Source organism: Tachypleus tridentatus, chromosome 8, assembly GCF_004210375.1.
Source record: "Tachypleus tridentatus isolate NWPU-2018 chromosome 8, ASM421037v1, whole genome shotgun sequence".
In the NCBI taxonomy this organism is placed as follows: domain Eukaryota; kingdom Metazoa; phylum Arthropoda; class Merostomata; order Xiphosura; family Limulidae; genus Tachypleus; species Tachypleus tridentatus.
The window spans coordinates 140,047,824-140,069,416 of record NC_134832.1 but is presented as its reverse complement, the minus strand read 5'-3'; the positions used below and the strand labels follow the sequence as shown (position 1 = coordinate 140,069,416).

At 40.1% G+C, this 21,593-nt stretch overlaps 1 pseudogene across 1 annotated transcript in view; it reads left to right on the top strand.

Moving 5' to 3' along the window:
* Positions 1-11,694: 11,694 nt before the first annotated feature.
* Positions 11,695-21,593, top strand: part of LOC143223619 (NADP-dependent malic enzyme-like) — a 31,801-nt pseudogene continuing 21,902 nt past the window's right edge. The window contains exon 1 of the transcript XR_013012982.1: positions 11,695-11,985. The product of XR_013012982.1 is annotated as an NADP-dependent malic enzyme-like (transcript). The remainder of the gene's footprint in view (positions 11,986-21,593) is intronic.

Sequence of the window (21,593 nt, the reverse complement as noted above, 5' to 3'; positions counted from 1 at the left end):
AGCTGAAATAGGCACCACTTGTTTAGTTCAGAGCGACACTTGAGGCAAAGTATTAAAAAAGTATCATAAAAGCCTCTTCCAAGAGTGAACATCTTGTTGCAATACTTTTTTAAATCTTTAAAAGTCTTATGACACTAAAAGGCGTTTTGCTATTTTTAAAGGACCTCCGTTATCTTTGGCTGAATGGCCATTTATCTATTTTCATCCATAGTGTTTTAATAGAGAGGTCATTAGTGATCCAATTAATATAAACATTATTTTGATCTTTCTTGTAAGAACACTAATTATCATTGAGATCAGTACCATAGCTCAAAACTTTCTTACTCCAACAGTTGTAAAATACAGATGATGTTTGATCAAACTTCCTGTCAGTCATCAATCATGAAGTATATTGAGTGGCAGCTTTAAACTGCCTTCAATAAGTTAAATGGTTGGATGAATGCAAACAGTTTCAAATGTTTATTGTTTAAAATCATTTGCATGTATTTTTGTCACCAATGTGGACTGCAACTTAATCCCAAACCCAATCAATCTAGAAGATGTGTAAACACCACTGTTATCATTTTCTTTAGTTTTGGTCAGTGCATTGGTCAAAAATGTTGAACTCTGTGCATAATCATGAGCTTTCTGCACTTCTACTGTTCGGATTTTGAGTAAAAAGTGCTATAAACCTTTAATTTATTGCAAATTTCTTTTCAGTATGGTGCAAAGCTTCAGACACCACCATGATATCCCACTGAACAATGTATCTTCATGTTTATCTTTGCACATGGATGGTTTCTTATCACAATATCAGGCTCTCATGTACAGACAAAGTTGACTGAGAAATGTCGGACATTGGTTGACCCTGTCGAAACTTACGATCAGTTAATTTATACAAGGTCTGTTGTTATTCTACACCATAGTTTTTCATTAAGTCCGCGAACATTCGTTTTCTTCATTGACAGATGACAGATGCCAACATTCAAAAGAAAGAGAACTGTACTTAATGAGAGTTTGCAATGTTAAAGCGTAAAAATGGTGAGAAATTGTTATGGACATTGTGTTATGTAAGCTAACTCATATTTTAGATTTCCAAACACATGCATTTTTATTAACAAACAAACTCTGAGCAACTTGTTACAGCAGATGATCAACAAATACTTGGCAAATACGAAAATGTTGTCAGAGTAAAAAAAACCTAGATATAAGACTCGGTATGGCCAGGTAGTTAAGGCACTTGACTCGTAATCTGAGGGTCTCGGGTTCGAATCCCCGTCACATCAAACATACTCGCCCTTTCAACCGTGGGGGCGTTATAATGTGACGGATAATCCTATTCTTTTGACCGTGGGTGATGGTGACTAGCTGACTTCCGTCTAGTCTTACATTGCTAAATTAGGGACGGCTAGCACAGATAGCTCTCGTGTAGCTTTGCGCGAAACTAAAAAACAAACCAAACCTAGATGTAAACATGACATCACTAATGTAATTGACAAGAAGTTGTCAGAGATCTTATTTTAATATTTGGTTATGTCTTCTCTGACCTTGATAACTGCTTGACATCGTCTTGGCATAGAGCACACGTGGGGCAGAATGCAGGCTGTGGTGGGTTCAACGATACCACATGTGGTTTAGGGCATCCTGTAATTTCAAAGTGCTTCTCAGTCTTTTCTCTTGTGCTTTGTCACCATTACTTTTCAGCAATTTTTGATATGGTAAAGATCTGAGCTGTTGTCTGGCCAGCGAAAAGTCTTGATCCTTTCTCTTTAATGAAATAAAAAAATGCCTTTCGAGGCACATAGATTGACATCTTATCTTTATTTCACGTTTACAGTAAAGAGCGAATGGATATTATCAGCATTTGTAGCCCTGTGATACGGAGCAGAGTCATTCTGAAATGTTCAGTGGTCAGCTCCAGGAACGTGATTCTGAACTGTTGGGTTTTATCGGGACTCGAACATCTCAATGTACTTGTCGCCATGACTTTCATAAAATATAAGTGTTCCACACCCTAGCCAAAGATGCATCTACGTGTCACCCTGGGGTACTTCAGAGTTGCATTGAAACACGCTGGATGAAGCTCTCCTTAAGAACAACATTATACATCCATCAGACCCATGCAGCACAGTCAACATTCTCTTCGGCCAAACCAAGCCTCATCTTCTTGGTAAGGAGGGGGGTTTCTTTTTAGCCATCTTGCTGGATGATCAGTTAAACATTCGAGAGATCCAACGGTACACACAGTAGCAATGGCTTCTGAGGTTTCTTTCCATGTTCTTTTGAAATCTGTGTATGACAGTTAACTGTTCTGCAGGTTCATATATACAATTATCTACCGAATGTTCCTTTTACCCCTGTGTTTCTGATGCTCCACACAGTTAGTCTTTCTGTATTTCTGTAACAAGTAGTTCACAGTAGACTTGATGACTTTAATTCTTCTGGCAATTTACGTCATCCAAAGTCCCTTTTTGCTCAAAGAATCTATGACTGTTTCTTTTTTCTGTAACTACATCTCACGACCTTTGGCCTTGAAAGCATCACATGCACGTTGTAGCATACAGCCTTCTAAAGCGACTTTCAATAAAAACCTCTGTTTGTAACGAAAACACGTCTCATACAATACTCAGACAGACTTTTAAATGGCTGATGTAATACTTATACAGTACTGATTATACAAGAAACACATTTGCACCTACACGTGCCTCTAAGTGGCACAGCGGCACTTCTGTGGACGTACAGTACAAGAAACCTAGTTTCGATACCCGTGGTGGGTAGGGCACAGATAGCCCATTGTGCAGCTGGTTCTTTAGTTCCAAATAAAGCACCTAAACGCATTATTTCGAAACGGACAATGATTTCGAAGTGAAGTGTGTAAACAATGGGACGCTGAGATAAATGTTTCCACCACTGTAAATATATACGTAAGTAAAAAGGTTAAACTTAACATATTTCTCCATAAGCTCATTCCCATGAAGCTTAAGATGAATGCAACTCAATGTACAGCCCAGCCAGTCAGCCAGAACATATCTTAATATAATGTTGATGTGTCATCAATATTCAGTATTGTATTCATTGTATTGTATTAATAAGTAGAAAAAACATTTTCACCTTCTTAAATCATCTTCAGGTTAACAAAGAGCTACTTACTAAAACACTTCCACCACCACCACATGATACTTACTAAAACACTCCTACCACCACCACACGCTACTTACTAAAACACTCCTACCACCACACGCTACTTACTAAAACACTCCTTCCACCACACACTACTTACTAAAACACTCCTGCCACCACACGCTACTTACTAAAACACTCCTTCCGCCGCACTCCTTCCATCTTCCGCCGCACTCCTTCCTCATACTTACACGCTACTTTACTTAAAACATCATTCCACCACACGCTACATCATTATACGTTTACTAAAACACTCCTATTCCGCCGCCGATATTGCGCCTAAGACACGCTACTTACTAAAATTCCGCCGCCGCACTCCTTCCACAGCTCATTACACGCTACTTACTAGGAAACTCCGCCGCCGCGCGGCACAGCGCTGGACATCTCTGCTGCGCCGCGGCTGTACTATGGGACAATCATAGCCGCCGCGCGTAGCGCTCAGACATCATAGCGCCGCGCGTGGCATCCTCGCCTCGCGTGGCGAATCAGGATATCATTCCGCCGCCGCGCGGATCAGCATCGGGCTGAAGACGTTCATCGCTGGAAAACATCGCCGCCGCGCGCGCTCAGGATATCATTCTGGACCGCCGTGGTACGCCTTTCTAGACAACCGCCGCCGCGCTATAGCTACTCAGGACCATCATTCCGCCGCGCGCTTTCAGGACGCGACACCATATCATTCCGCCGCCGCGTGGTTAGCCTTCATCCTCGCCGCTCGTATCAGGACATCATTCACTTCGCCGCGCACAGCAACTATCCGCTTTCGCGACGCTGGACATCATTCCGCCGTTCCGCGTGGGTTCAGCGCTCGAGACGAGGGCCGATCATTCCGCCGCCGTGGATCGCCCGCATCACTCGCCGCCAAGCCTTTCAGACATCATTCCGCCGCCGCGCGACAGCTTTCAGGACGGCTGTTCCGCCGCCGCGCGGTTCAGCGCTCAGGACATCATTCCGCCGCGCGTTATAGCCGCTCAGGAACAATCACTCTTGCCGCGCGTACAGCGCTGGGGACATCATTCCGCCGCGTACAGCGCTGGACATCATTCCGCCGCCCGTGGGTTGGCGCTCAGGACATCCTGCGCCGCCGCCGTCGCAGCTATTTCAGGACATCATCTTTCGCCGCGGCTGTACGCTCAGACATCATGTGCCGCGCGGCGACTGGCCTTCAGGCAATCATAGCCCGCGCGGCTAAGCGCTCAAGACATCATTCCGCCGCCGCGCGTTCAGCGCTCAGAACCATCATTCCGCCGCGTGGAACTTTCAGCTGGACATCCTCTGCCGCCGCGCTTACAGCTAAGACCATCATTCCGCCGCCGCACGGTTAGCCTCGGAACATCATTCCGCCGCCGCACGGTCAGCGCTTGGACATCATTTTCCGCCGCCACGTTAATAGCGCTCGAAGACATCCTGCCGCCGCGCGCTATGCTAAAGGGCATCATTCACGCCGCGGCTGCGCCTTTCAAGACAATCATTCCGCCGCCGCGGCGGCTCAACGCTGGGACATCATTCCGCCGCCGCGGTTCAGCTATGGACATCATTCCGCCGCCGCGTTAATGGCTAACGCTAAGACATATCCTCTCTGCGCCGCGTATACGCTGGCTTAAAGACATCATTCCGCCGCGCGTGGCGCTGGATAATCATTCGCCGCCGCGTTTCGGCGCTCGGACCATCATTCCGCCGCCGCGCGGTTCAACGCCTCAGGGCCATCATTCCGCCGCCGTTAGTGGCCGCTCAAGATATCCTCTGCCGCCGCGCATTTTACGCCCCGCTCGTTATCATGGATTCGCCCGTGGGTCAGCGCTCGGACAATCTGCCGCCGCCGCCGCGTACCCCGCTCAGGACCATCACTCTATCGCCGCGCGGCCAGCGCTCTGGACATCATGTCCGCCACCGCGACAGCCTTCAGGACATCATAGCGCCCGCTGGCACAGCGCTCAGGATATCATTCCGCCGCCGCGGATAAGCACAACTCAAAGATATCCTCGCCGCGCGCGTGCAGCCTCAGGGCGCATCATTTCCGCCGCGCATAGCCCCTTTCAGATATCATTCACCGCGCGCTGGCCGCAATATCAGGGACTATCATTCCGCCGCCGCGTGGTTAAGCGCTGGGGAACCATCTCATTCGCGCGTCTTGCGCTCAGGACGATCATTCCGCCGCCACGTGATTGGCCGCTCAGATATCCTCGCCGCCACGCATTTACGCCGCTGGACTTATCATTCCAGCGCCGCGCGCAGCGCGCTCAGAGATGGCTGTTCCGCCGCCGCGCGGTTAATACTGAGATATCATTCGCCGCCGCGTTATAGCCTTTACCAGACATCATAACCGCCGCTGCGGCTACTTCACTGGGCCATCATTCCGCCGCGTGGCAGCGCTGGACCATCCATTCCGCTCTGCGCATGGATCACGCTCAAGACATCTCGCCGCCGCCGCGCTACTGACTCAAGACTATCCTCTTACCGCCGCGCCCTCAGCTTCTAGACACATCGCCAGCCGCCGCGTCTGGCCAGCGCTCGGACCATCATAGGCCGCTAAACAGCAGCTGGACCATCATTCCGCCGCCGCGGATTGCGCTTAAGACATCATTCCGCCGCCGTGGGTTCAACGCTAAAGACTATCACTGCCGCCGCGCGCACTAGCGCTCAGGGCAACAAATTTCCGCCGCGCGCTCTTACGCACAAGACAATCATTCCGCCGCCGCGTGGATTTACGCTCAAGACATCATTCCCGCCACGCGTGGCCTACTGGGCCGATCATTCCGCCGCCGCGTGGATTAAGCCTTCGGACATCCTCGCCGCGCATTTCAGCCCTCGGGACATCGACTCGCCGCATTCGGTTAACTCAGACTGGCTGTTCCGCCGCGCGCGTTCAGCTGATTGAGACATCATTCCGCCGCCGCGTTATGGCTGCGCAGGAGACCATCCGCCGCCGCGCGCACTAACCCGCTCGAGATATCGCCGCGCCGCGTGGCCCTCAGGGTATCATTCCGCCGCCGCGCGGCTCAGGCTCTGGACCATCATTCCGCCGCGCGTGGATTCGCGCTAAGACATCATTCCGCCGCGCGTAGCTACTTTACAGCACGATCATTCCGCCGCCGCCGTAGCGCTTTCAAGACCTATCCACGCGCTAGCGCTCAGGACATCGCTCGCCGCGCAGTTAACTCAGAGACGGCTGTTCCGCCGCCGCGCGCTGGCGTTAAGACATCATTCCGCCGCCGCGTTATATTGCCGCTAGAGACATCCTGCCGCCGCGCTGTAGCGCTGGACATCACCGCCGCGCGGCATACCTTCAGCACGCTCGGAACATCGGCCGCCGCGCGCTTTACGCTGGATATCATTCCGCCGCCGCGTGGATTAGCGCTCAGGGCCATCATTCCGCGCGCGCTGGCCGCTGGGCGAAATCATTCCGCCGCCGCGTGGATTAGCCCTTCAAGAATATCCTGCTGCGCCGCGGCTTCAGCCGCTCGGACATCGACTTTTCGCCGCGCGCTGAGTTAACTAAGACAGGCTGTTCCGCCGCCGCGCTACTTATTAAACACATCATTCCGCCGCCACGTTATAGCCTTTACTAAAGACATCCTGCCACCACACACTTACTTACTAAAACACTCCTGCCGCCGCGGCACGCTACTTACTAAAACACTCCTTGTAACCGCGGCTGCTACTTACTAAAACACTCCTTCCACCACCACATGATACTTACTAAAACACTCCTTCCACCACACACGCTACTTACTAAAACACTCCTTCCACCACACGCTACTTACTAAAACACTCCTTCCACCACCACATGATACTTACTAAAACACTCCTTCTACCACCACACGCTACTTACTAAAACACTCCTTCCACCACCACACGCTACTTACTAAAACACTCCTTCCACCACCACACGCTACTTACTAAAACACTCCTTCCACCACCACTAGCTACCTACTAAAAGGTAGTCTTCATTAGAACGTCAAACTACTTATTAGCAAACGCTCTGTTCACCTTAATGCTGCTAAGAGATACTCCGTATGCCACCCCATACACAAGTATCCTTGTTACCATCGTTAAACAAATTACCACTACCACGAGTTATTTTTAATAAATAATTATTATAGTGACAAGCCAGTTGCTTCCCGTTATATATAGTTGTTGATGGTATCATAAGTAACCTATTAACAACCACTTCACGCTGATTATTAAGAAGCACTCTCTGTCACCACCACAAGCTGGTTACAAATTAGTCGTTTTTTGCTATACTCTCAAGTTGATTATACAATGATACCCCTTGCTAGCATCACATACTGCTTATTAACGCTCCTTATTATACAATGATACCCCTTGCTAGCATCACGTACTGCTTATTAACACTCCTTATTATACAATGATGCCCGTTGCTAGCATCACGTACTGCTTATTAACACTCCTTATTATGGAATGATACCTCTTGCTAGCATCACGTACTACTTATTAACACTCCTTATTATACAATGATAACCGTTTCTAGCATCACATACTGCTTATTAACACTCCTTATTATACAATGATGCCCGTTGCTAGCATCACGTACTACTTATTATCACTCCTTATTATGGAATGATACCTCTTGCTAGCATCACGTACTGCTTATTAATACTCCTTATTATACAATGATGCCCGTTGCTAGCATCACGTACTGCTTATTAACACTCCTTATTATACAATGATACCCCTTGCTAGCATCACGTACTGCTTATTAACACTCCTTATTATACAATGATACCCGTTTCTAGCATCACATACTGCTTATTAACACTCCTTATTATACAATGATACCCCTTGCTAGCATCACGTACTACTTATTAACACTCCTTATTATACAATGATACCCGTTGCTAGCATCACGTACTGCTTATTAACACTCCTTATTATACAATGATGCCCGTTGCTAGCATCACGTACTGCTTATTAACACTCCTTATTATACAATGATACCCCTTGCTAGCATCACGTACTGCTTATTAACACTCCTTATTATACAATGATACCCGTTTCTAGCATCACATACTGCTTATTAAAACTCCTTATTATACAATGATACCCCTTGCTAGCATCACGTACTACTTATTAACACTCCTTATTATACAATGATACCCGTTGCTAGCATCACGTACTGCTTATTAACACTCCTTATTATACAATGATGCCCGTTGCTAGCATCACGTACCGCTTATTAACACTCCTTGTTATACAATGATACCCCTTGCTAGCATCACGTACTGCTTATTAACACTCCTTATTATACAATGATACCCGTTTCTAGCATCACATACTGCTTATTAACACTCCTTATTATACAATGATACCCCTTTCTAGCATCACGTACTACTTATTATCACTCCTTATTATGGAATGATACCCCTTGCTAGCATCACGTACTACTTATTAACACTCCTTATTATACAATGATACCTCTTGCTAGCATCACGTACTGCTTATTAACACTCCTTATTATACAATGATACCCGTTGCTAGCATCACGTACTGCTTATTAACACTCCTTATTATACAATGATACCCCTTGCTAGCATCACGTACTGCTTATTAACACTCCTTATTATACAATGATACCCGTTGCTAGAATCACGTACTGCTTATTAACACTCCTTATTATGGAATGATACCTCTTGCTAGCATCACGTACTGCTTATTAACACTCCTTATTATACAATGATATTCCTTGCTAGCATCACGTACTGCTTATTAACACTCCTTATTATACAATGATACCCCTTGCTAGCATCACGTACTGCTTATTAACACTCCTTATTATACAATGATACCCGTTGCTAGCATCACGTACTGCTTATTAACACTCCTTATTATAGAATGATACCCCTTGCTAGCATCACGTACTGCTTATTAACACTCCTTATTATACAATGATACCCCTTGCTAGCATCACGTACTGCTTATTAACACTCCTTATTATACAATGATACCCCTTGCTAGCATCACATACTACTTATTAACACTCCTTATTATACAATGATACCCGTTGCTAGCATCACGTTCTGCTTATTAACACTCCTTATTATACAATGATGCCCGTTGCTAGCATCACGTACTGCTTATTAACACTCCTTATTATACAATGATACCTCTTGCTAGCATCACGTACTGCTTATTAACACTCCTTATTATACAACGATACCCCTTGCTAGCATCACGTACTGCTTATTAACACTCCTTATTATACAATGATACCCGTTGCTAGAATCACGTACTGCTTATTAACACTCCTTATTATACAATGATACCCCTTGCTAGCATCACGTACTGCTTATTAACACTCCTTATTATACAATGATACCCCTTGCTAGCATCACGTACTGCTTATTAACACTCCTTATTATAGAATGATACCTCTTGCTAGCATCACGTACTGCTTATTAACACTCCTTATTATACAATGATACCCCTTGCTAGCATCACGTACTGCTTATTAACACTCCTTATTATACAATGATACCCCTTGCTAGAATCACGTACTGCTTATTAACACTCCTTATTATACAATGATACCCGTTGCTAGCATCACGTACTACTTATTAACAGTTCTTATTATAGAATGATACCCGTTGCTAGCATCACGTGCTGCTTATTATCACTCCTTATTAGCATTATAAGTATTTATTTCTACTAAAACTAGTGCTTGATGCCATTTTCTTACTACGTTCACTGCTATCAACCATCACAATGCATATTAAATTGCTAATAAACATTCCTTGCTACTAATAAATACTTCTATAATCAGTAACAAACACTAAAACTGTTTGTTAAAAAATTACTATTGCTAATACATAAACTAGTTACTATTAGACACTATTTCTTCTGCTACTGATTCTTACAAAAATCACTTATTAACAAAATATGCTCTTTATTGATAAATAAATTAATGTCACAAATTACTGCTAACAAACATTTCTTACTATATATACAACCCGCTTACAAACTAACGTTTCTTGTCACAAAATTAAGCTGCATAATAACAAACACTCCTAGTTAGTACCACAAACCACTTATTCCTAATATCCGTTATCAAAACTTTTTAGAACCACAAATCATTTAACCCTAATATTCATAGTTATTAACAATAACTTCTTGCTTCCTTGTCCTACTGTTTACTGTTGATCGCTTTCGTTTTTCTAACAGTGTGTACAACTTCCCTCTTTTCATTAGCCTGATACACTGTTTACTATTGACTACCTTTCGTTAGCTTCACACACTATTTACTACCGACCATTTTTCGTGACTGTGACACTCCGTTTACTTATTTGTTTGTTTGGAATTTCGCGCAAAGCTACTCGAGGGCTATCTGCGCTAGCCGTCCCTAATTTAACAGTGTAAGTCTAGAGGGAAGGTAGCTAGTCTTCACCACCCACCGCCAGCTCTTGGGCTATTTTTTTACCAACGAATAGTGGGATTGACCGTAACATTATAACGCCCGCACGGCTGAAAGAGCGAGCATGTTTGATAAGACAGGGATTCGAACCCGCGACCCTCAAATTCCGAGTTGAACGCCTTAACCCACCTGACCATGCCGGGCCGCACCGTTTACTATTAACCACTGTTAGCTTAACACACTGTTCACTATTGGTCATTCATTGACAATTTGACACATTACTTGTTAACAATCACAGACACATTTGCTTACTAAAACATGGAAACTAGAATAGTCAGAGACAAATACGATTTGTTGTTTCAAATAGTTAATAAAATCAGTTTAACTTTGATATTGTTATTGTAAGTTGCGATACTCACATAACGTAATAAACTTCGTATGAGATGCAGTATACAAAGTTTAATACGTTATATTAAAACAATTTTAAATACGCAGATCAGTAAGTCACGTGACAATTATAATTGATATAAAGTTACAGTGAAACGGCATGTATCAAAACTACCTTTTGGCATTGTTTAGCTTTCCGTAGGTGTTGTGGTGCCGCTGAAAGTTTAACGCTTTGTGAAGGATATGTAACACCACTTGCCAATCTTTTCAGAGATTTTAAACTCGGAAGTTTTTCAGCAAAGATCGTTGTACAAGCCGTACAGAAGCTTTATTCTGAACAATAAGTTGCTAGACGGTATGCCCCCTTCCGTCGTGGAGTAGCGGTAGAGCTGAACGCTTATAACGCTAAATACCGAAGTTTGATACCCGTAGTGGGCAAGCACAGATTGCCCATTATGTAGTTTTGTGCTTAAATCCTAACAAAGAAACAAATATTCGACTATCATTACATTTTGAGAAGCAAAATATGAAATAACTGCAAGTGTCTAACAGATTGTAAACACTAAATAATGTTTACAAGCCAAATATACGACTTCATAGTATCACGCGCAAGTAGGCCCCATTTTCCAAAAAAGCTGATTGGGCAACTTTTGTTTCTCTTGTCTGTCATAGTTTTTTAAAACTTACTACCTGCTCGGCTGCAGCTCACACGCCAATCACGCGTTAGGCATTTATCAGGTAACTGGATCAACAGAACCTAAGGCTTAGACTAACGCAGTTAAAACTGTATTGCTGTTTGCATGATATTAACTTGACTCGGTGGTCGAACACGGTGGACTAACAGATCTACCTGTTACATGTTAGGGGATTTCATTAGCTCCCGTCCACTAAAAATATTGTTCAGTCGTTCTAGTATTGTTTAATAAAATCCTAAAGAAAATATGGGTCAGAGCAACGACAAGTTCTATTGTGAGTGTCGTCCGAAAAAAGATAAAAATAAGAATGATCCAGAGACGAATAAATTGTTGACGAAAACTAACGAATACCTCAAGAATCCACGTGTTTGTAGAGTAAGTCTAACCTAACGATATTTGTACATACGTAAGTAGACGTTATAATGGTTTATGTTTCATTTTTTGCCTTGATTATGAACTTTAAAAGTGTTTTTTTCTTGTATTATTTGGAGGTCAAGTATATCCCCCATACAAATTTTGTCACAAAATGAGTTACATTTTTTTTTTTTAATTAATGAAGTTCCTAATACCTCATAATTCGAAATATATATCTCTAATATGGTTGTTAGCGAGCATGTTTTGGGCTACGAAGGAAATAAATAGCTCAATAATTGTAATTTGACGTTTAAAATTGTAACAGTAAGCACGAAACTAAAAGTCTTAATATTTGTAAGTTTACACTTAAAACGTTAATATTAAATATGAATTGTTTTTTGAACTGTATAGAAGCAACGTTAGAGGTAGGTTTTAGACTCTCCTCATGAACTGGCTCGCTTCTGTATCAAACGAAACGTTTCGTAGACTTAATTTGTGCCAGAAAAGTATTTGTTTGTTCGTTTTTAGTGCAAGGTCTCGTTGGACTGTCTGTAGTGTCGACCGCAGGGCATCTTACTTTGGATTTTATCCGCAATCCGTAGATCTGCCTTTGTCCTGACCGGGAACAGCAGACAAACCATCACTGACATGAAATCCATAGAACACTAACTTAAAAAAGGAAGGTTCTGAACTAACATGTCTATTTCTTTATTACAAGTATTACAACTGTTGCTTGCTTCTGTTTACTTGTAGAGACACATTTACTCTAGAACTATTCAGCCCTAAGAACTACACAATATGTCTAACTTGTATATTTACTTTATGTTTTTATTCCTGTGGAGGTAAGTGTATTGTCGGCAAGATTTCTCGAAAACGACTGAATGGACTTCAATGAAAAAGTTGGTATTCACTTGAACTATGACCCAATTTAAAAGTGATTAGTTTTGGAGGGCGAAGCTCAAAGATCAAGGTCACAAAGATACAAAAAGCCCGTATCTATCAACACGGTGATCAATTTCTTCACCATATCTTTGCTCTATAACTCAGTCAAATGATCGAATTTTGGATGAAACTTGGTGGATATATGTACAGTATTACCCATCATTGTTCTGCCAAGCTAAAAGTGGTCCGTGTCTGTAGAAAATATCGGACACATTTACGTATTTTTTGAAAGCTGAATATTATCAACACTACGTGGCGGAGCTCCAGTGAATGCCCCTGTACTTTCCCTGTGCCTTTTACGTAGTGTGTGCCCGTGAGGTTTACTGTTGTCCTCCAAACAACTTTGTTACTCACCCAAAGTTCTAAAGTTTTCATTCATTTTTTTTTTTTTTTTTTTTTTTACGATTCAACCTGTAAAATTGGTCAAGGGAATGTTTTGTTCTCCCCTCCCTGGGGGAACAGCCTTACTCAAACTAACGATCGTTACGGTTCAGGGAAATCTCTAGTAACAAATGACAATTAGCGCATGACGTACCTTTGATGCACGTGTGAATGAGGGAACACTCCTGACATCTGGGAAAACAAGAGGCCAATTTTTCGCACTAGAGAAAAATAATAAAATTGAACACACACACTCATTTTATTAAGCCTGATTCTAGCGTTTTCATTTTCGAATTATTCTCTACTTTCGAGAAGTTGAATTCTACAGCAGGAAACGTATGGTTTAAAAACTCGTACGTAAATTTCTAATCTGGGAAAAACTTGTTTACATCCAGGGTAAGTCTGTAATTTTTTTTCCCCAAATCCTTGGATTCGAATTTGTAGTAGGACAGGCTCATTGAGTACGAAATTACTGGTTCGAGTCCACTATAAACTCTGTTGTCATTAAATACATCATGAGCTCGAATCCAGAAAAGTTCTTGTCTTTTAACCAAAAATACAAATCTTTGAACAAAAGATATGGACTTGAATGCACGGTAGATGTCGGTTTCGAACACAAGGCAAGAACATTAATCTTGAATGGGTATAGTTCATTAATTAAAGAATCGTGGACTTAAAGTTAAGTACACTTCTTAGAACTTGGATTTTATTTCAAGTCATAAGTTAGGTTCGTTAGACCAGAAATCACTAAATCAAACCTAAGATTTGCGTGATTTTTTTAAATTGGAAATTATGTGTTGAAATTCACCACGTGATTGAGAATTATGGGTTAAAATGAAGTGTATGTCCACTTGTTTAAAACAGTAATCTAGTAGATCACGTTCTGTGAGACCAGAGTAAAGCTGGTTCTAGAAATACAAAAATAAAAAGCAACAGAAAAATGACATGGAAAATACACTCTCAGCTTTTCTTGAAGTACATATTTGGAAGCAGGTATAGTCATATATGCAAAAACGGCTCGTTTGGGTTGAGAAAATATTTTACATAGAAGAACGAACAACGTTTCAACCTTCTTCAGTCATCGTAAGGTTCACAAAGAAAGAGGTAACTGACCGGAAGCTGACCACATGTTTGGAAGGGGTTGTGTAACTGAGTGTCGGAATTTCTCGACATCACTGAGGTATAGTCATGTTTCTTTTAGATATCAAAAAAACATAACAGATTACAGATTTAGAAAGTCTGAACACGAGAAGTAATCAATAATCTCAAATAATAGGGAATGACAAGCAACTTCCAATATTTCTGAAACATGAGGTACTTGGACTCGTAACTACTACAATACTTGTCATAAAAATGTAGTTCACTACATCTCAAGTACGTGATTGGAAGATTATCATTCTTCTACTTACCTAAAACGTCGCTTAATATCAGAAATCAGAGGTTAATTGCCCGACAAGTACTTTGTTTTTGTTTTATTTATTTGAAATGTTAATGATATGCTGTAGATCAACGTCTCTGTGTTTACGTGACACGAGTCTGTTAGTACGTTGTTCAATGAAACTGTTCCAAGCCTCTCAAAAATACCCAAACAAGAAACGTACATCTGCTAAGGCTCTGATGCATGTAATGAGATTCTGTGTCTACCTGTACAAGTTTCCTAACATCTAGACATATGTGTCTATAAAACACCTACTTCTAGCTTGTTCAAGCTTTCCGACTTAGCCAGTCAGCGTTACTTTTGAGACTGTATCCGGGAAAATGCTGAGCTACAACCGTCAGGGGAACCCCAATTGTCATCATTTTACCAGTGATTGTACGATAAGTTCGTGACTGTCAGAGCTATAGAAGCATTCGATTGACTGAATGAACGAAACTAAATGTTTAGTGAAGTGTCAGTTTGTTTACAATCTTTACATGAAGTACATTTCATGTATAATAGACATTGGTGGCTTATATTACAGGACTTGCTCTAACCTTGACTTCTGTTTTGGTTTATATTACAGCCATCGCTGTAATGTTGTCTTTTATTTTTTATTGAAATCTATAAAGGAAAACAAACACGAAAACTGAGAAGACATATTGGGTCTACTCTTTACATCTGTGTTTATTAATGTCACGTTAACATGTACTGAAAACCATGAAAACTGAGGGAACATATCAGGGCTACTCTTTACATCTGTGTTTATTAATGTCACGTTAACATGTACTGAAAACCATGAAAACTGAGGGAACATATCAGGGCTACTCTTTACATCTGTGTTTATTAATGTCACGTTAACATGTACTGAAAACCATGAAAACTGAGGGAACATATCAGGGCTACTCTTTACATCTGTGTTTATTAATGTCACGTTAACATGTACTGAAAACCATGAAAACTGAGGGAACATATCAGGGCTACTCTTTACATCTGTGTTTATTAATGTCACGTTAACATGTACTGAAAACCATGAAAACTGAGGGAACATATCAGGGCTACTCTTTACATCTGTGTTTATTAATGTCACGTTAACATGTACTGAAAACCATGAAAACTGAGGGAACATATCAGGGCTACTCTTTACATCTGTGTTTATTAATGTCACGTTAACATGTACTGAAAACCATGAAAACTGAGGGAACATATCAGGGCTACTCTTTACATCTGTGTTTATTAATGTCACGTTAACATGTACTGAAAACCATGAAAACTGAGGGAACATATCAGGGCTACTCTTTACATCTGTGTTTATTAATGTCACGTTAACATGTACTGAAAACCATGAAAACTGAGGGAACATATCAGGGCTACTCTTTACATCTGTGTTTATTAATGTCACGTTAACATGTACTGAAAACCATGAAAACTGAGGGAACATATCAGGGCTACTCTTTACATCTGTGTTTATTAATGTCACGTTAACATGTACTGAAAACCATGAAAACTGAGGGAACATATCAGGGCTACTCTTTACATCTGTGTTTATTAATGTCACGTTAACATGTACTGAAAACCATGAAAACTGAGGGAAACATATCAGGGCTACTCTTTACATCTGTGTTTATTAATGTCACGTTAACATATATTTGCAAAAATGCATACTTTTTTTCACGTCAGTGGTCCTCAAACTTTTTGATCTCGGACCACACGAGTTTTATTATTTTTTATCTTGTTCATACACTACGCTACCACTTATTTTCTGTAATTATCTAGCCTTTTTCAAGAATACCTGAAGCAGGACCGTGAAACGTTTATGAAAGTAATAATTCGATATTTTGGCATACAAAAATTGTCTTCTTAATAAACTTTTCTAAAGTGTAGATAAGACATTACTCGAGATCTCCGTCAAAGTGAAGCCACATTCACAGTTTGACTAAAGTGTAGGTAAGACATTACTCGAGATCTCCATCAAAGTGAAGCCACATTCACAGTTTGACTAAAGTGTAGATAAGACATTACTCGAGATCTCCGTCAAAGTGAAGCCACATTCACAGTTTGTCTAAAGTGTAAATAAGACATTACTCGAGATCTTCATCAAAGTGAAGCCACATTCACAGTTTGATTAAACTAAAGTGTAGATAAGACATTACTCGAGATCTCCGTCAAAGTGAAGCCACATTCACAGTTTGACTAAAGTGTAGATAAGACATTACTCGAGATCTCCGTCAAAGTGAAGCCACATTCACAGTTTGACTAAAGTGTAGATAAGACATTACTCGAGATCTTCATCAAAGTGAAGCCACATTCACAGTTTGACTAAAGTGTAGATAAGACATTACTCGAGATCTCCATCAAAGTGAAGCCACATTCACAGTTTGACTAAAGTGTAGGTAAGACATTACTCGAGATTTCCGTCAAAGTGAAGCCACATTTACAGTTTGACTAAAGTGTAGATAAGACATTACTCGAGATCTCCGTCAAAGTGAAGCCACATTCACAGTTTGACTAAAGTATAGGTAAGACATTACTAGATATCTCCGTCAAAGTGAAGCCACATTCACAGTTTGACTAAAGTGTAGATAAGACATTACTCGAGATCTCCGTCAAAGTGAAGCCACATTCACAGTTTGTCTAAAGTGTAAATAAGACGTTACTCGAGATCTCCGTCAAAGTGAAGCCACATTCACAGTTTGACTAAAGTGTAGGTAAGACATTACTAGATATCTCCGTCAAAGGGAAGCCACATTCACAGTTTGACTAAAGTGTAGATAATACATTACTCGAGATTTCCGTCAAAGTGAAGCCACATTCACAGTTTGACTAAAGTGTAGGTAAGACATTACTCGAGATTTCCGTCAAAGTGAAGCCACATTCACAGTTTGACTAAAGTGTAGGTAAGACATCACTCGAGATTTCCCTCAAAGTAAAGCCACATTCACAGTTTGACTAAAGTGTAGATAATACATTACTCGAGATTTCCGTCAAAGTGAAGCCACATTCACAGTTTGACTAAAGTGTAGATAAGACATTACTCGAGATCTCCGTCAAAGTGAAGCCACATTCACAGTTTGACTAAAGTGTAGGTAAGACATTACTCGAGATTTCCGTCAAAGTGAAGCCACATTCACAGTTTGAATGAAGTGTAGGTAAGACATTACTCGAAATCTCCATCAAAGTGAAGCCACATTCACAGTTTGACTAAAGTGTAGGTAAGACATTACTAGATATCTCCGTCAAAGTGAAGCCACATTCACAGTTTGACTAAAGTGTAGATAAGACATTACTCGAGATCTCCGTCAAAGTGAAGCCACATTCACAGTTTGACTAAAGTGTAGGTAAGACATTACTCGAGATTTCCGTCAAAGTGAAGCCACATTCACAGTTTGAATGAAGTGTAGGTAAGACATTACTCGAAATCTCCATCAAAGTGAAGCCACATTCACAGTTTGACTAAAGTGTAGGTAAGACATTACTCGAGATTTCCGTCAAAGTGAAGCCACATTCACAGTTTCACTGTCAAACAGGTAAGTCTGCATGTATATGATAATGAAAGTAGTTCATGGGTTGTAACAAGATTGTAACAGGTAACAACTCGTACGAGACCTACCATAAAATGGGTCAATGTGGAATGAGTGCACATGCTTTTTCAGTAGCCATTTTGTTTTTGTTGTTATGCCAACAATGTCTGTAACGGATAGGAATTGGCGTGTTTAAAATTGAAAACATTTTTTTTAACTAAAAGTACATAATAGTATAGTTTTATGAAGCTGAAATAGGTTCAAAATGTTTTTAAAGAAATTTTTTGTATGAGAATAAGAAAAACGATATACAAAAATCTGTTGCCTTGTCGGTTAAACACAGTTCTACCAGTAATTTGTCACGAAACTTTTCGAAATGTTTATTTACAGATTAATCCATAATTATACCTGACTTTCGTCAACCTATATACATGTTTTTTGAGATAAATTTTATAATATTTGTTTTTAACACCCTGTTTAAAATGCCCCTCAGGGACTTAGCGGTAAATCTAATTGTGCCTCCACCCCATTGCCACAGCGGTATATCTACGGACTTACAACGTTAGAAAACGAGTTTCGATACCATGGTGGGAAAAGCACAGGTGTCTCATTGTGTAGCTTTGCGCTTACTAATAAGCAAACTGGAATTATTTAAACAATGTTAGTTTGTTGTTGAGCTGAAACGTACTCAATGAGCTATCTGTACTAAGTTTGCCGCAGGATAAAAAGGAAAATATAATTCCTCAAGGTTACAGCTGATCCTCCAAGGGTATGTTGAAATACGAACTTAATTTCGATAATAGTATATATATATTCTTTCGCTTATGAACCTACGAAACTGTAGCGTAACTAGTAAACAATTTTAAGCGTCTGTCCAATTTTCTCTATTATTTTAGGGCAACAGTAGTTTAGATATTCTAAAATTAAATACTCGTAATCCATTAAGGGATTCAAAGGCCTCTTAGGGCACTCATGATTCATTGATTGTCCCAGTGTATCAGTCAAGTTCCTCTGTTATCCCTAATTACTAGTATAGCTAACACAAAATGGACCATGTCTATAAACATACCTCGTCAGGAACCAGCCCTGTGTTACGTGGAAACGCGTGTCGATTGGTCCTCCTATCTTATGTTAAAACTGAATCAGTGTTTCATAAGGAGCACCTTTTCCTCTTTCCTTCTTTCCTCTTGTCACTGATGTTCAGATAATACACACCTTTAATTTTCATTATTCTCTGTGGTTAACGTTTCTGTCAACTGGCAGATGTCTTACGTTAACAAGTCATTGGCGTGGAAGTATTATCTCAGAGGGACCAGGAACACCCTTTCTGTTTATAGTGGTGGATGTATGTTACACGTACGACGTTCTAAGTTTTGTTTTACGTACCACAGTGAACCTATCAATTTGAACAGGATTTGAAACACACGTTACAACTATGTCACTATAATATTCTTATAAATTACCCAGCACACTAGCTGTTTAATACAGTAAAAAATAAATAAGTTTCAGTGTTGTGTAGTGTATGATAAAGTTCACTAAGTGTTTAAATCTAGAACAACAACCACAACACCAGGTTTTACAGTTTTATGTTGTATATGATGAATTTAACCAATTAATCAAATGACTATCTCCAGAAAAATACACTAAAAACATCGTTAAGCAAGAGATCTGACTTTGATCTTTTTTCTGTCCACGTTTTCCAATGACTCGTGTTGGAAAAAGAAAATGAATGTTTACAAATAAATTTTGTTATGTTCTAGGGACATAACTAGTAGCGATACTGAACTTGTCTAATTAGTGCAGAGGGGTCATATTTGTATTTGACAATTGACATATACATACACACACACACACACTCACAGGATAAATAAAATATTGGTAAGTTAAAAACCTGCAAATAAGGATAATAAAAAAAGTAAAGAATGAATTATTTACTCAAACTATAAACTTCCATTTTGTTTCCATGCAATTACATTTGATGTATATTATTATATATTATTATTATTATTATAATAAATATAATAATATATTATTATATTTGATGGAGTCAAAATAGAAATTTCTAGTTCGAGTAAATAATGTCAGGAGTATTTCTAAAGAATTACTTGATATGGTAGTTAACTTAGTACGTTGTAATGATAATAAACATAGCCAGTAGCTAGTAGATATGGCTCATGATGATTTAATGTAAATGTTGACTATTTGATCACATTAATTCGAGATGTGAACTGTTAAGTTGCAGTGGAGATTGCCATGGAGATTTGTTTGAGAATACAGTGAACATTTATAGTTTCTGGGTAACATAAATATCTACATGTGAGGCGTAGCAATGAGAAAGTATGTGCTTAGGCTAAAATATAACCTTCACTAAGCGCAAAAAAATTACCAGTGGAAAAGCAGCCTTTTCAAATAAAGCATATACGTATGAAACATTGCTCTAATTAATTTAAAATGTCTTTAATTAATTATTCTCTGAATGTCTGCATATAATATGTGTATTACTTTGTTTCTCCTTTACTTCATACATAATATAGGAGTTGGTTGTCTAAAGACATCGATTGTATAGTGTACAAAACATTGAATATTCGGAATATTACAGTAATCTAATGTTCATCTATGATTGGCCTGTAACTCGTGTTTCACCCTGTATTTAAGCTTTACAAAGGAATATCGTGTATTAGTCAAAAGCTACCTTCAAGGGGTAATGATAACATTGTTTACACCAGAATAATGGTGATGCTTATCTTATGTAAAGAGCAGAAGAAACGAATCGACTTTTCAATAGTACTACGTACCTTATTTAGTACCTTACGACAGGTTTAGATGCAGTATATCAAACAGATTTTATTTTAGGCTAGAGAGATAATAACAATAATTAAAAACGGGCCGTTTTGATAAGATTTTCTTCAGCTTGTAAGTCTAACATGAGTATTTTTTGTGCATTTTCATATGTGTACAGGCTTAGCAGTCAACAGTAAAGGATTTAAAATATTGTTTGAACTGAATCTTTACTGTTTAAGGTGTTTTTTTTTGTCCGAACGTTCCATTAGGGTTTTGTACTATTCCTATTATGACCAGCTATTGTGGTTCGTGATATATATGACTGAACTTGTTTGTTTTTTTATCAAAGGAAACTTAATTTTAGTGATAATTTTGTTTACCCAGATCTTAGAAACGGGTTAATTGTTTAGGGTTATGTAAAAATGTTATGTTTTGTTTAGTTTACTACTGTATTATTAAATGTGTAACGTATATATGTATGTATTGGATAATTATATGTGTTAACTATAATTGTTAAATAGTAAATTAAGTTTGTAATAACTGTTTAAAAGCTCCTTCGTTAAGCCTTTCAAAAGGTTACGTATCCT